The following is a 12976-nucleotide window of genomic DNA, read 5'->3' on the forward strand; positions in this document are numbered from 1 at the left end:
GACGCAATCGACACTGTCAGCGGTTACATATGACGCTTGGAATTTATTTGTCGCACACTTATTTACTTTCCACTCACGTTTGCTTATTCTGTTAACAGGTGGACATCTATATTTGCTAATTTTGCTACAATAAATTCTGCTGATATTGTAAACGGAAAGTTTGGGTTTATGGATTGACTTTTGTACTATTTCATCCAAAAACATTGGCCGGATTTGTATAAAATTTTAAATAAAGATAAAAAATAATACAATGTTACTCTAACCGCTTCGCAATGTCTTAAGTCTTGGGAGCCTTAAATGTCAGGCCTAAATGCCTAGGGGCTTTGGATCTCTAAGCCTAGGCCTGCTTATAATAACCTAACACACAGGCTACGTACCTGCTACCCTCCCCTCACACGCAGGTATGGGGGTGGGTAGAAGTAGCTTCAAAATACGCTAAGTTACTTCAAATATAGCGCTTATCTTAAGCGTTCAAAATTTACTATGTAACCTTTAAAAGTTTCAAGTCAATCAATTTAATATTAGATTCTGCCCGTGACTTCGCCCGTGTATGCAAGAATTTCACGATGATCCGTTGAGTACTTAACACGTGTAAGCGTAACAAAGAAACAAATAAACAAAATTACTTTCGCATTAATAATATACATGCAAGTTCATTTAGTATATATTAGGTCCTTACATATGAAATTAGAGTTTTGACGTACTGACCACTTTGATCTGAAATATCTCCTCTTTGGTTAAGAATTCCAAATTCAAATTTATAAATTCATTTAGCTGGTACATTTGAGTTTTGAAAACAGTCATTCATTTTTTTTTTCTTTGGCGTCGCTTATTACTACACAATGGAAAAGATGAAATATCGATATATTTACGAGTATGATTTCTACCGTGGCACCAGTGCTGCAGAAGCAGTTCGAAGGATTAATGATGTGTACGGCGCTGGTGTCGCAAAAGAAAGCACGGTACGTTTTTGGTTTCAACGTTTTCGTTCTGGAAATTTCGACTTTTAGAACCAACACCGTGGACGGCCGAAGACCGAAGTGGAAAATGAAGAATTAAAGGCTATTGTGGAAGCGGATCCATCACAAAGTTCATCAGAGATAGCTGCAGGCTTCGGGGTAAGTGATAAGACTGTATTAATCCACTTGAAGCAAATCGGGAAAGTAAAAAAACTTGAACGATGGGTACCTCATGAATTGAGTGAATGGAACTTGCAAACACGCGTCGACTGCTATGTTACTTTGCTCAACCGTCAAATAATGAAGGGATTGAACGAAAATTGACTCAGAAAAAGTTACTTGTGAGTGTTTGGACTAGCGCCGGTGTCATTCACGACAGCTTTCTAAAATCTGGCCAAAAGATTACGGCAGATATCTATTGTCAGCAACTGCAAACCATGAAGGAAGAACTAGCTGCTAAACAACCGAGATTGGTCAATCGCTCTAGGCCATTGCTGCTTCACGACAACGCAAAACCACACACTGCACAACAAACAACCACTAAGTTGGATGACCTACAATTGGAATGTCTGCGACATCCACCGTACTCCCCGGACCTTGCTCCAACAGATTACCATTTTTTCCGGAATTTGGACAACTTCTTACAAGGAAAAAAATTCAACTCCGCAGTCCAAGCCGCCTTCAAAGAGTTTATTGATTCTCGCCCCCATGGTTATTTTAGTAAAGGGATCAATGAAGTACCTATGAGATGGCAAAAGTGCACAGATAGCAACGGTGCATACTTTGATTATTTAATTATATTTTACAAAAAAAAAAACTTTATATTCCTCCCGTACAAAACGTCAATTTCATATGTAAGGACCTAATATTATTTATATATGTATATATATGTACATCACGTTTGTACTTTCTCGACTTTTTTGAGTCGGCTTTAATAAATACTCCGTCCCGGTCACCGGGAAAAAGAGCATTTATATCCCCATCTGTTTTTTAATGTTTAAAAAATAAAGTATTCTTTTTTTTCCCTATTATCTACTTCCTAATATAATAATGACAAAAAAAGTAATATATATACATTAACATGAAACTTACCTAACTATTTATATTATTATTATTTTTAAACGTGCACTTTTTTATGTTATTTTGTTTTTTTTTTACCTTTTTTTTAATTGTTTTTTTTTTCTTTTATATTTTCAATAATGTATAATTAAACAAGTCTGCCTGAGTAAAAATGATGTATAATAACTAGAGTTTGGACGTATGATATGATTATTGTCTGTAGGTGAGTGTATTAGAGTATATTATACAAAATCTATTAGCAGCTTCAGTGAGGTTCTTGAATGCTGTTAGATGTAAGACTTTTGTTCTCACTGTTACTAGTCTGTGTGCTTGTTACAAATATGTCTCCAAGAACTTTGCTTATTATTGTGGTTGAGTGGAGTGATGCTTGTGTTTGGAGGATATTGATATTAACGTGTGTCTCTAGTTTGTCGCAGTTCCGCTTTAGATTTTTTGTCAATACTCCTGTGGCGCCCACTACTATCGAAATCTTTGTGACTGTGCTTTTCCATAGTCTAGAGAGTTCGACTTTCAGCGGATGGTATTTGCTGATTTTTTCTATTTCCTTTGCTCCAATATTATAGTCGGATGGTACCGGAACATCAATAAGGTAAGTTTTATTGTTGATTTTATATATGTATATAAGGTCCGGTCTATTGTGAGTGATTGTGACATCGGTTTGTATGGGAATTTCCCACATTAATTTGGCTATATTATTTTCCTTTACAGTGGGTTGTTTAAGTTCTTCTTTCCACCATAATTTATTAACTTCTATTTTACTTTTTCTTGCTAAACACCAGAATATATACTGTACCAAATTGTTATGTCTTTTAACATAATATGTTCCAGCTAGTTTTTCGCATCCTGCGAGAAGGTGTTGAACAGTTTCATCTTTAGATACACACAAGCGGCATTATCCGTTGACGCTTCGTTTCAATATGTCGCGTTCGTGCTGACGTGTAAGTACCGCTTGGTCTTGTATTGCAAATAAAGATGATTCCAATAAAACTGAAATAGGTCGTTTCTTCAACCACTTAAACGTCAGTTGTGTGTCCACATTGGCTAGGTCAAGGACCTTTTTGGGGAATTGGCCATGTAGGTTCTTGTTTCTCCAGGATTCGTTTTGCTTTTTAATTATGTTCTTTTTTATTTCTGTGATTGTGTTTTGCCGTTTGGTAACTTCAAATCTTTCTCTATCTCTTTTGCTTCTGTAAATATGGAATATTTCTCTTCTTTGGTCTTGCTGTACTATTGCTTCAATTAGGTAGTCATTTTTTTGTTCTAAATATTGTTTAAGTTTTAGAATATGGGCTTTATACAAGTATTCTACTTTAATTAGTCCTCTACCCCCTTTAATCAGTGGTAAGTACAATCAACGTCTGCTTTTTGTCGGTGGGCCTTTTTAATTGCTAACAGTTTTCGTGTTCTAATATCAATCCGTTTAAGATGGCTTATATTGTAGTTGATTACACCAAAAGAATACAACAAAACTGGAATGGCGTATGTATTTATCCCCTTTATTAGGATGCGCCCATTTAAGAAAGAGTTTGTTAGTTTTTTTATTCTCCTGAAATACTCTTTAGTTAATTGATCTCTAATGTTAGTATGAATAATTTTTCCGGATTCATTAATACCTAAATACTTATAATTTTGATCTAATTTTAACTGCTTAAAAGTATCTCCGTTCAAAAGCACATGCTCGTTACCATTAGTGTAGTTTCTGTGTCTAGCTGTTAAGTGAAGTGTGTTACATTTATCTAAACCAAAAGTCATGCCTATATCTTCCGTAAATATTTCAACACTATTTAGTAAAATTTTTAAGTTATTTCTATTGTTTGCATAAACTTTAATATCGTCCATGTATATTATTAATCCACACTTTATCCTGTAGTTTATATTCTTTTGTTTAATATTTACTTAGTAATGTAGAAATTGGGTTAAGAGCTAAGCAGAACAACAATGGAGACAAGGAATCTCCCTGAAAGATGCCCCGTCGTATGTAAATCGGTTCAGTAGTATAAGACTCTTTAGAGCTAAGGACCTAATATTATTATTAGTATTATTTAATTATATTATAAGTTCTTAGTATATAATTCAAATTTTAAAGAAAGGGCACAAGGTAACACCTGAAGAAACGCGGGCGAAGACACAGGCGAAAACTGATGGTAAGTGGTCACCAACGCCCATAGACATTGGCATTGTAAGAAATGTTAACCATCGCTTACATCGTCAATGCGCCACCAACCTTGGGAATTAAGATGTTATGTCCCTTGTGCCTGTAATTACACTGGCTCACTCACCCTTTAAACCAGAACACAACAATATCAAGTATTGCTGTTTTGCGCTAGAATATCTGATGAGTGGGTGGTACCTACCCAGACGAGCTTGCACAAAGCCCTACTACCAGTTATGTGTTTGGCTGGGCTATTCGGAGCTGGCATACTATTACATTATTCTCAATAATAAATTTATAGTGTTTTAAGCATTTTTTAAATGTATTATAAATTGAAAACAGTTCAGGAGTTTATGGTCAAGGTAAAATTCTTTTACGTGGCAATATTTCGTAATCATTCAATCACGTTCAGACACACCCAACGTCAAAGTGATTCACTCTTGTTAGAGGAGGTCAGCAGAATTTTTTTATCGATTTTTAAATTCCGTGGTGATTTATTTGTCCAACGACCAAATCAAATCAACGGTATTTATTTAAGTAAGCTTTACAATAAAGCGTTCTTGAATCGTCGCAATTTAATCATATAATAATATCCTGGTACATTATTCACACACGGCATTACATTATTCATATACTTATAGATAATTAAACCCAGACACAGGACAAACAAGCATGTTCATGCACAAAAATGTCTGTCCTGGGTGGGAATCGAACCTACAATCTTCGGCGTGAAAGGCAAGTATCTACCATTCACACCAACCGGTCGAATTTATTAATTTATAATATTAGTAAACATAATACCCATTTCCTATATATACTTAATCTTGCCATTCTAGTATTGGACTATATACCTACCAAAGACGATGGTAACCATAGATTGTATTTACATCATCTGCAAAGACGTTCAAGGTAATATATATTACTATTGTGAATATATATATATTTATTCACAGGCTGGTATTTTCCTACACAAATAGTTAGACGAGAATTTAAACTGATCGTTCTGAGTCAGGCTCAGGCAGATCGAGTTAAGTTGTGCCTAACTAGATTTCCATGCTTAATTTGTGTTTTTAATTCATCTCGGAAAATATCGTGAGGAAATCTGCATGTGATGAATTAGATCCAAATTTACCTTGGAGTCAGAGGATCTTAGCTGATCAACGTGACATTTACCTCTACTATGTAATAGACATACATTACTCTTTTGAGAGAAAGGTTTGGAGGTTATTTCACCACATTGCTCCAATGCGGATTGGTGGAATTTTAGAAAAGGAAGAACATATTACGAGTGGATGGTACCTTCACAGATATCTTGCACAAAGCCCTATCTCCAAGGTTATTCATAACTAGAAAAACTACAGTAGACAGACATAAGATATAACAACATCTTTGTGTAGTGTATATACCAATAGGCATGGCGGTTAAACGCTATAGAAGCTAACATACATGACATATTTATCAGTCCGCCTATTTCATAAAAAAATGGGATAACATTTTATTTAAAAAAAATACACATACGTCGAATGGCAAGTATGTAATTAATTTCTATTACGAAATAACACATTAGACGCACACAATTTTTCCATTATTACATAAATATTATAATATAATTTAATTATAATTATTATGGAATAGCTGGAACTTTAATTGCTATCTTTATGTAATTATGTTATTAATTATGTTAATATAATATAAAAGCCGATAAAGCCCAGTGGTAAGAACGCGTGAATCTTAACCGATGATCGCAAGTTCAAACCCGGGTAAGCACCACTGAATTTTCATGTGCTTAATTTATATATTACTTATCTCGTGCTTGACGGTGAAGGAAAACATCGTGAGTAGTGACACATACAGGTTGTATGTGTCTAACTTCACTGAAATTCTGTCACATATGTATTCCACCAACCCGCATTGGAGCAGCATGGTAGAATAAGCTCCAAACCTTCTCCTCACAAAAGGGAGAGGAGGCGTTAGCCCAGCAGTAGGACATTCACAGGCAGTTACTGACTGTGAATGAATATAACATATTCTAACAAAGCTGTTAGTTACGATATTTAATAATATTAAAATTGTTTTTTTTTGTTTAACTGTTATTAGTATAACTTTTTATGATGATTTAGGACAAGAAAAGAGGTATTATAGTTCACAAGTGTGTGCAAAAACGGGTACAGTATTCCTCATTCTCATACTTCGATGGAGTAGCAATATGATACAATCCTTCAGTATAATCCTACCGCATTTAGGCTTAATACTGCACACTCGTCCTCCCTTCCGACGTTGACGACATCCTATGCCGACACCCTTAGGACTCGCGTATTCTCAGCCCTTAAGTCTCTCATAATGGTGACGCTGTCGAGACCATTCGGGCAAACAGCAGTCGATTCAAAAAGAAACCAATAAAAACGCAAAGAGATAAGACGCGGGATCAAAGCTTTTACGTGCTTTCCAAGGATTGTAATCAACCAAACAAATGTCTTGCAACTTCCAGTTCCTGTTTTAAAACTCTATTCATCGTTTGATACAAATATATACTATCTATCTATACTTTATTATTATCGATTAATAATATATTTATTTGTAATACAAGATTATTCCACGTAAATTTTTCTTCTTTTTCCGGTTTTTATATCTCATTTAACTTTATATATGGCGGGCAGAAACCACGATCAGTGTCTAGATGGATGAGCGATTAGTGAATCTTTACCGAAGATTGCGGGTTCAAACTCTAGCAAGCATCGCTCTTCGTGTCACTAATTTGGAATTCGATAGAACACAAATCGATGTGCAACTAACCGCTATGTAAGGTTTATTAGCTTAATTTTTTTTTTAATTTTATCTCAATACGAAAAATGCGTATGTAAATATTTCAACATTACCGAAGCGATCCGATCCGATCCGATCGTGCCAAAAATAATATTTTATTCGATCCACTTCGTAATGGGGGCCTCTAATGTCAAAGTGCCTTGGGGCCTTGGATCTCTAAGTCCGGATCTCACACTCGATTGATGTAAGATTGGCCATGAAAACAACACGATAAATGTAATCTTAATCACGATTGTGATCAATCAATTCTATCAGTCGACAAACAATGATTGAAACAAATGAATTTGAATGAATAATCAAAGTAAGACCATACTCCTTACTCTTTTTTCATATAGAATAGGTAGGCGGACGAGCATATGGGCCACCTGATGGAAAGTGGTCACCAACGCCCATAGACATTGGCATTGTATGAAATGCTAACCATCGCTTACATCGCCAATGCACCAACCTTGGGAACTAAGATGTTATATCCCTTGTGCCTGTAATTACACTAGCTCATTCACCCTCCAAACTGGAACACAACAATACCAAGTACTGCTGTTTTGCGATTGAATATCTGATCAGTGATACCTAACTAGGGTGGTACCTACCCAGACAAGCTTGTACAAAGCCCAACCACCAATAATTTTTTTTCATTTAATATAGAAGCGTTACACTAACTTATTGATTGTCATAAATCTACCACCGGTTCGGATATAAACACCTCAGACCTGACGAGAACCGGCGAAAGAAACTCAGTGCATATTTTTTATATCACATATTTTACAATTTCATTTCATGTTTTTATTGTTTCTAAACTATATGTATGAATGATACATTAGCGTTATCAATAAAGGAAATATATGTTTTTCTAATGATTAGGATTATATTTATCCCAGTGGAGGAATACTGGTGAATACTGGTGAAAATGCCGGTGAAAATGCACGGACCAACTTTAATATAAATATGTTTCGATAATAATAATATAATATCCTGGGACATTTTTCACATACGGCCATCTGATCCCAAATTAAGCTTGTACAGAGTTTGTACTATGGAAACCAGACAACTGATATACTACATATACTATTTTTCTTTTCTAAATACATACTTATATAGATAATTACACCCAGCCTCAGGACAAACAGACATGTTCATGCACACATATATCTGTCGTGGGTGGGAATCGAATCCACAACCTTCGGCGTGAAAGGCAAGCATACACCAACCACGACAACCGGCTCGTCGTAATAATAATTTATATATATCATGACTATATTATTCCAATAGAAATTGCTTCAACGTCATTAAAAATGAATTTTTCTTGTATAAATGAAGGTATTTTGATAGGAAACCGGTTACTTTCGCTATCAAATAAATTACCTATTTAACATAACTATAATGATTTTATTGTAACTTTTTAATAGTATGTGGTATAAATATATTGTATTGTATAAAAGATTAACAACTTTACAGACGATATACATTGGGAATGCAACGATCGCCTCCAGGTTGTTATAAATAATTATTGTAAACAAAACAAACAGATATTAAAAAATATAATTTTATATGCCGGTTTTTGGATTCGGTGATACTTTCGATTAATTGTATAAGTATATTTATGTATTTTTAAATTTATTATTCGCTCCTTGGTCGAAATTCGAACACGATTCGAGGAAAATGTATATGAATTTCGAACAATAGTTTCCATTTTTTTTTTAGTAATAACATTAAAGCTAAGACGCTAACAAACGTGCCCTTGGACATCTTTAATTTATATTTAATAGTGTGATTTTAATTCGCCTGCATGTTTATTACCAGCCAGCATCACAACCTACTTTTTAGGATTAAAAAAAATGGAGGTATGGTATTAATTTGCATTATAAATATTGCTTTGAATTTGACATGGATGACTTCTTAATCGACAATTTATGTCTAGATATATAGATTTCGTGAGAGATGACGTGAAATGTATACGTGAAATATATATTGGTTTCTAATTTACACTATAAAAAAAATTTATTATTAAGATTTTTTTAAATTATTGAGTAATAAAAAAACGAAAAGAAATGTGAGACAGACGTATCGTTATTTCATTCTAGTAACAACCTGTTAATGTCCCACTGCTGGGCTAAGGCCTCCTCTCTCCCTTTTTAGGAGAACGTTTGGAGCTTATTCCACCACGCTGCTCCAATGCGGGTTGGTAGAATACACATGTGACATAATTTCAATGAAATTAGACACATGCAGATTTCCTCACGATGTTTTCCTTCACCGTCCAGCACGAGATGAATTATAATCACAAATTAAGCACATGAAAATTCAGTGGTGCTTGCCCGGGTTTGAACCCACGATCGTCGGTTAAGATTCACGTGTTCTAACCAATAGGCCATCTCGGCTAATTTACGGTAATTGAATTGTAGAATTGTATTTTATAAAATAACCATGAACTATTTATTGGTTGTAAATTTAAGTATGGGAAGTAATAAAAATACATTTTTCGAACAGTAGTTAGAGAAATAAGACGAAATTTAAACAAGCTTCAATTTTAATTCGATTTCTTGAATGACAAATTTCGTAACAATTAAAAAAAAACGAAATGAAAGACAGATAATCGATTTGTATTCGTGTGTAATGACGCACACAATTAAGGTGAAAACGATGCATCGGTGGTATTCTAATGTCTGGATTCAGAGTATTTTAAAACGTTAAACATTGATATGCGATATTGACTTTAATAATTATAACATTTAAAGGGTACACGCATCAAAATAGCGTATCAGTGATATGATTTATCGCATTTTACTATACACTTTCAGAGATATTACAATTCTACCGCCAAACAACAATACTCATTATTATCATTCGACACAATTGATATCTTAGTTCAGAGTTGAACGCGCATTGATGATGAGGTGGTTCATATTTCTTAACGTGTTTCTTTATAAAATGGGTAGGTGGAAGGGCAATGGTCCATCTAATGGAAAGTGATCAACACCGAAAATGGTTATGGCATAATATCTTCCCGTATTTGGTTGTGCAATGGTAAAAAAAAATAAAAAAAAAACAGAGCGGTAATTTTGTTCAGCCTATAGATGTCATTTTTAAATCTACTTATTATATTAAAATAATATATTATTACAAGTTATAGACAATTTCTATTTTTAATAGTACATATATTTTAAATATAAATTCTAAATGTTTTCGTCAGTATTTTGACATAGTATGAATTAAGGAGATTCAAGTCAATTATATATATTGTTTAAAGATATATTTATTAAAATATATTTACAATAACATGCTGTTGTTTATTTATTTAATAAAGCACAATGTGAATATTTGGTTGTGTGAACACAACACTTAAGTTGCTAATTATTTATTTATTATTTTATTTGGGAAACAAACAGTATATTTAAATATATTATATAATATTGCACATATACTAATTAAGTTTTTCTTATATACTAAACATGAAAAGCACAACTTAAATTTATTAAAATTAAAAAAAAAATGAGGATCTAAGTTTGAATACGCTCAAATACAAATTTAACTAGTTTGCTTATGATTATATATATATATATTGGTAGGTATTACATCGGGAGAAATCGATAGGAAACATAGTTATTATTTATTTTTAATATTAATATGACCCTGAAGTTCTATGGTTAAGTTAGTGGCATATAAACCGGTGGCTCAACATATTGTTAATCCATGTCCAAAATATTGTAACGTGCGCTTGCGCAAGAAAGTGACCCGCCTTGGAACCATCGCTGAGGAAGTCGGGGTGATAGCGACGTAAATTCGATCGTTTCAATTACAAAATCATATTTCGAATTAATATTATACCATGTGTAAAATCAATTTAATATGATTCGATATGTATTGATAATTATATTTCAATCACTATGTAATCTAACATAGTTATTTATTTTCATAGTTTGAATCAAAATATAAAAGATATGACGAAAAATCAATGCATATAAAGTGTAAACAATATTTACATCATATATATATATAAGATTACGTGCGTCATATACTAAGAGTGAATCGAAAGACCTAATAATGCCCCTACTTGAACCCACGAACAAATTACATGGCATTAAATATAATAATATAAAAAAAACTAATTAATTAATGACTCAACTCTCAAACTCTCACGTTTAATACATATTCTATTTTCTCATTAATAAAAAAAGAATGCTTATGATAGTCAGAAGGTAGTTTTTTGTATTTTGTCGAACTATTCCATCAATCAGCTGTTTTTACTCAATATATAATACGGATATTTAATTTTGTCACACGTTCGCACGTTCGGTCCATTCGACCCGAATCTCCGCATTTCGCAACATCCCGATCAACATTAACTTATTCGCATACTTTTTGAAATTATTAATAACAAATATTTTGTTTACGCAATTTTCAAGGTTAAGTTTTCATATGTACCCTCAATACGATTATTTTATCAATAAATATAGGTATCAATTTTTAAATAAACAAATTCTATCATATTTGAATTTAAATTAGATAATTATTATTTTTATACCTTAAAAATTTACACCTTTGCTTATAAAAAACACGTTAAATAAATTTCTAAAAATAAAAAATAAAAACTATAGAAAATTAAATTTAGAATTTAGAACTCACCTATTTAAATTGAACTTTAAACACAACACTCACAAAACTTTTTAGAACTCAATTAAATAGTTAATTCCGTTACACTATTCAACTGCAAGCCTCCACGTCTGAACGTCGAATGATTAACATAGCACTATTGTAAGATAACTCCTATATACTCTGGCAGGTATAATCGGCTAAAGTGACCTCCATATTTATAATTAAGTCTGTATTTCCATCCGTTTATAAAGACGTATTTAAGGAATATAAGCTTAGAATTATTAATAATTAGAAAACATTTATCAACTTGTATGTCTCGAATATTTATTTTTCTTTTTTCTTTATAAAATGGCGCTGTATTTTTTTTATTTATAGAATAGGAAGGTGAAGGAGCATATGGGCCATATGATCGTAAGTGGTCACAAACGCAAATAGACATTGGCATTGTAAGAAATGTTAACCATCGCTTCATCACCAATGCGCCACCAACCTTGGGAACTAAGATGTTATGTCCCTTGTTCCTGTAATTACACTGGCTCACTTACTCTTCAAACCGGAACACAACAATACCAAGTACTGCTGTTATGCGGTAGAATATCTGATGAGTGGGTGGTACCAGACGAGCTTGCACAAAGCTCTACCACCAGTAAATATTAAACATGCTTTACAACTTCAATATGCGGCTATTCCTTAACTCTCATAATCCGATAAACCCAATAACTTTTTTATTGGCCCGACCTGGGAATTGAACCCAGGACCTCCGAGGCAGTCATTAAAGTATATTAATTAACTAATAATTGCTGTTTGGCGGTAGAATATGCGATGAGTTGGTGATACATACCCAGACGAGTTGCATAAAACCCTCGGTAGTCACAAAGCCTTTTTTCGTCTCTTACTTTTTTTTAAACTGATAACACCAACGTTACAGCTAACAACACTAGGAGCAGTTTTACTAGGCACTGCAATGTTTTGTCTTTGCCTATTTATATTATATATAGATAGCAATAGTATATATTTTATGTTTACATACATAATGTTATTAATAATTATTTTTTAATTGTAGTAAGATTTATCAATGTAGGCCAACAAGGAAATTAATTAATATAAATATTTTGTTTTCTTTTTTATTATTATTAATGGATGGATTTATCTTTTGAATCGTAATGGAAAAAATCTGAAGTGGCTTTATTAAGTCAATTAAGCATCATATACAGACAGACATTATAATCATTTGAATAACGGAAGTTTTCAGTGGCGTCGACATGTAAAACCCTTAGTTAAGATATATTTTGGTACTTTGTTTTTGAGATTTGCCATTATAAGATACTCAATATATAATAATAATAATAATATCCTGGGCCATTTTTCA

General features: G+C 33.0%; 1 protein-coding gene across 1 annotated transcript in view; it reads right to left on the reverse strand.

The window, feature by feature from the left end:
* The window catches only part of LOC126778861 (putative fatty acyl-CoA reductase CG5065), a 37999-nt gene extending 26248 nt beyond the window's left edge, over window positions 1-11751 (reverse strand). The window contains exon 1 of the mRNA XM_050502587.1: window positions 11638-11751. The gene's annotated coding sequence lies outside the window, so the exon portion shown is untranslated. The remainder of the gene's footprint in view (window positions 1-11637) is intronic.
* Between the last annotated feature and the right edge of the window lie 1225 nt (window positions 11752-12976).

This window comes from Nymphalis io, chromosome 27 (assembly GCF_905147045.1).
Source record: "Nymphalis io chromosome 27, ilAglIoxx1.1, whole genome shotgun sequence".
Lineage (NCBI taxonomy): Eukaryota > Metazoa > Arthropoda > Insecta > Lepidoptera > Nymphalidae > Nymphalis > Nymphalis io.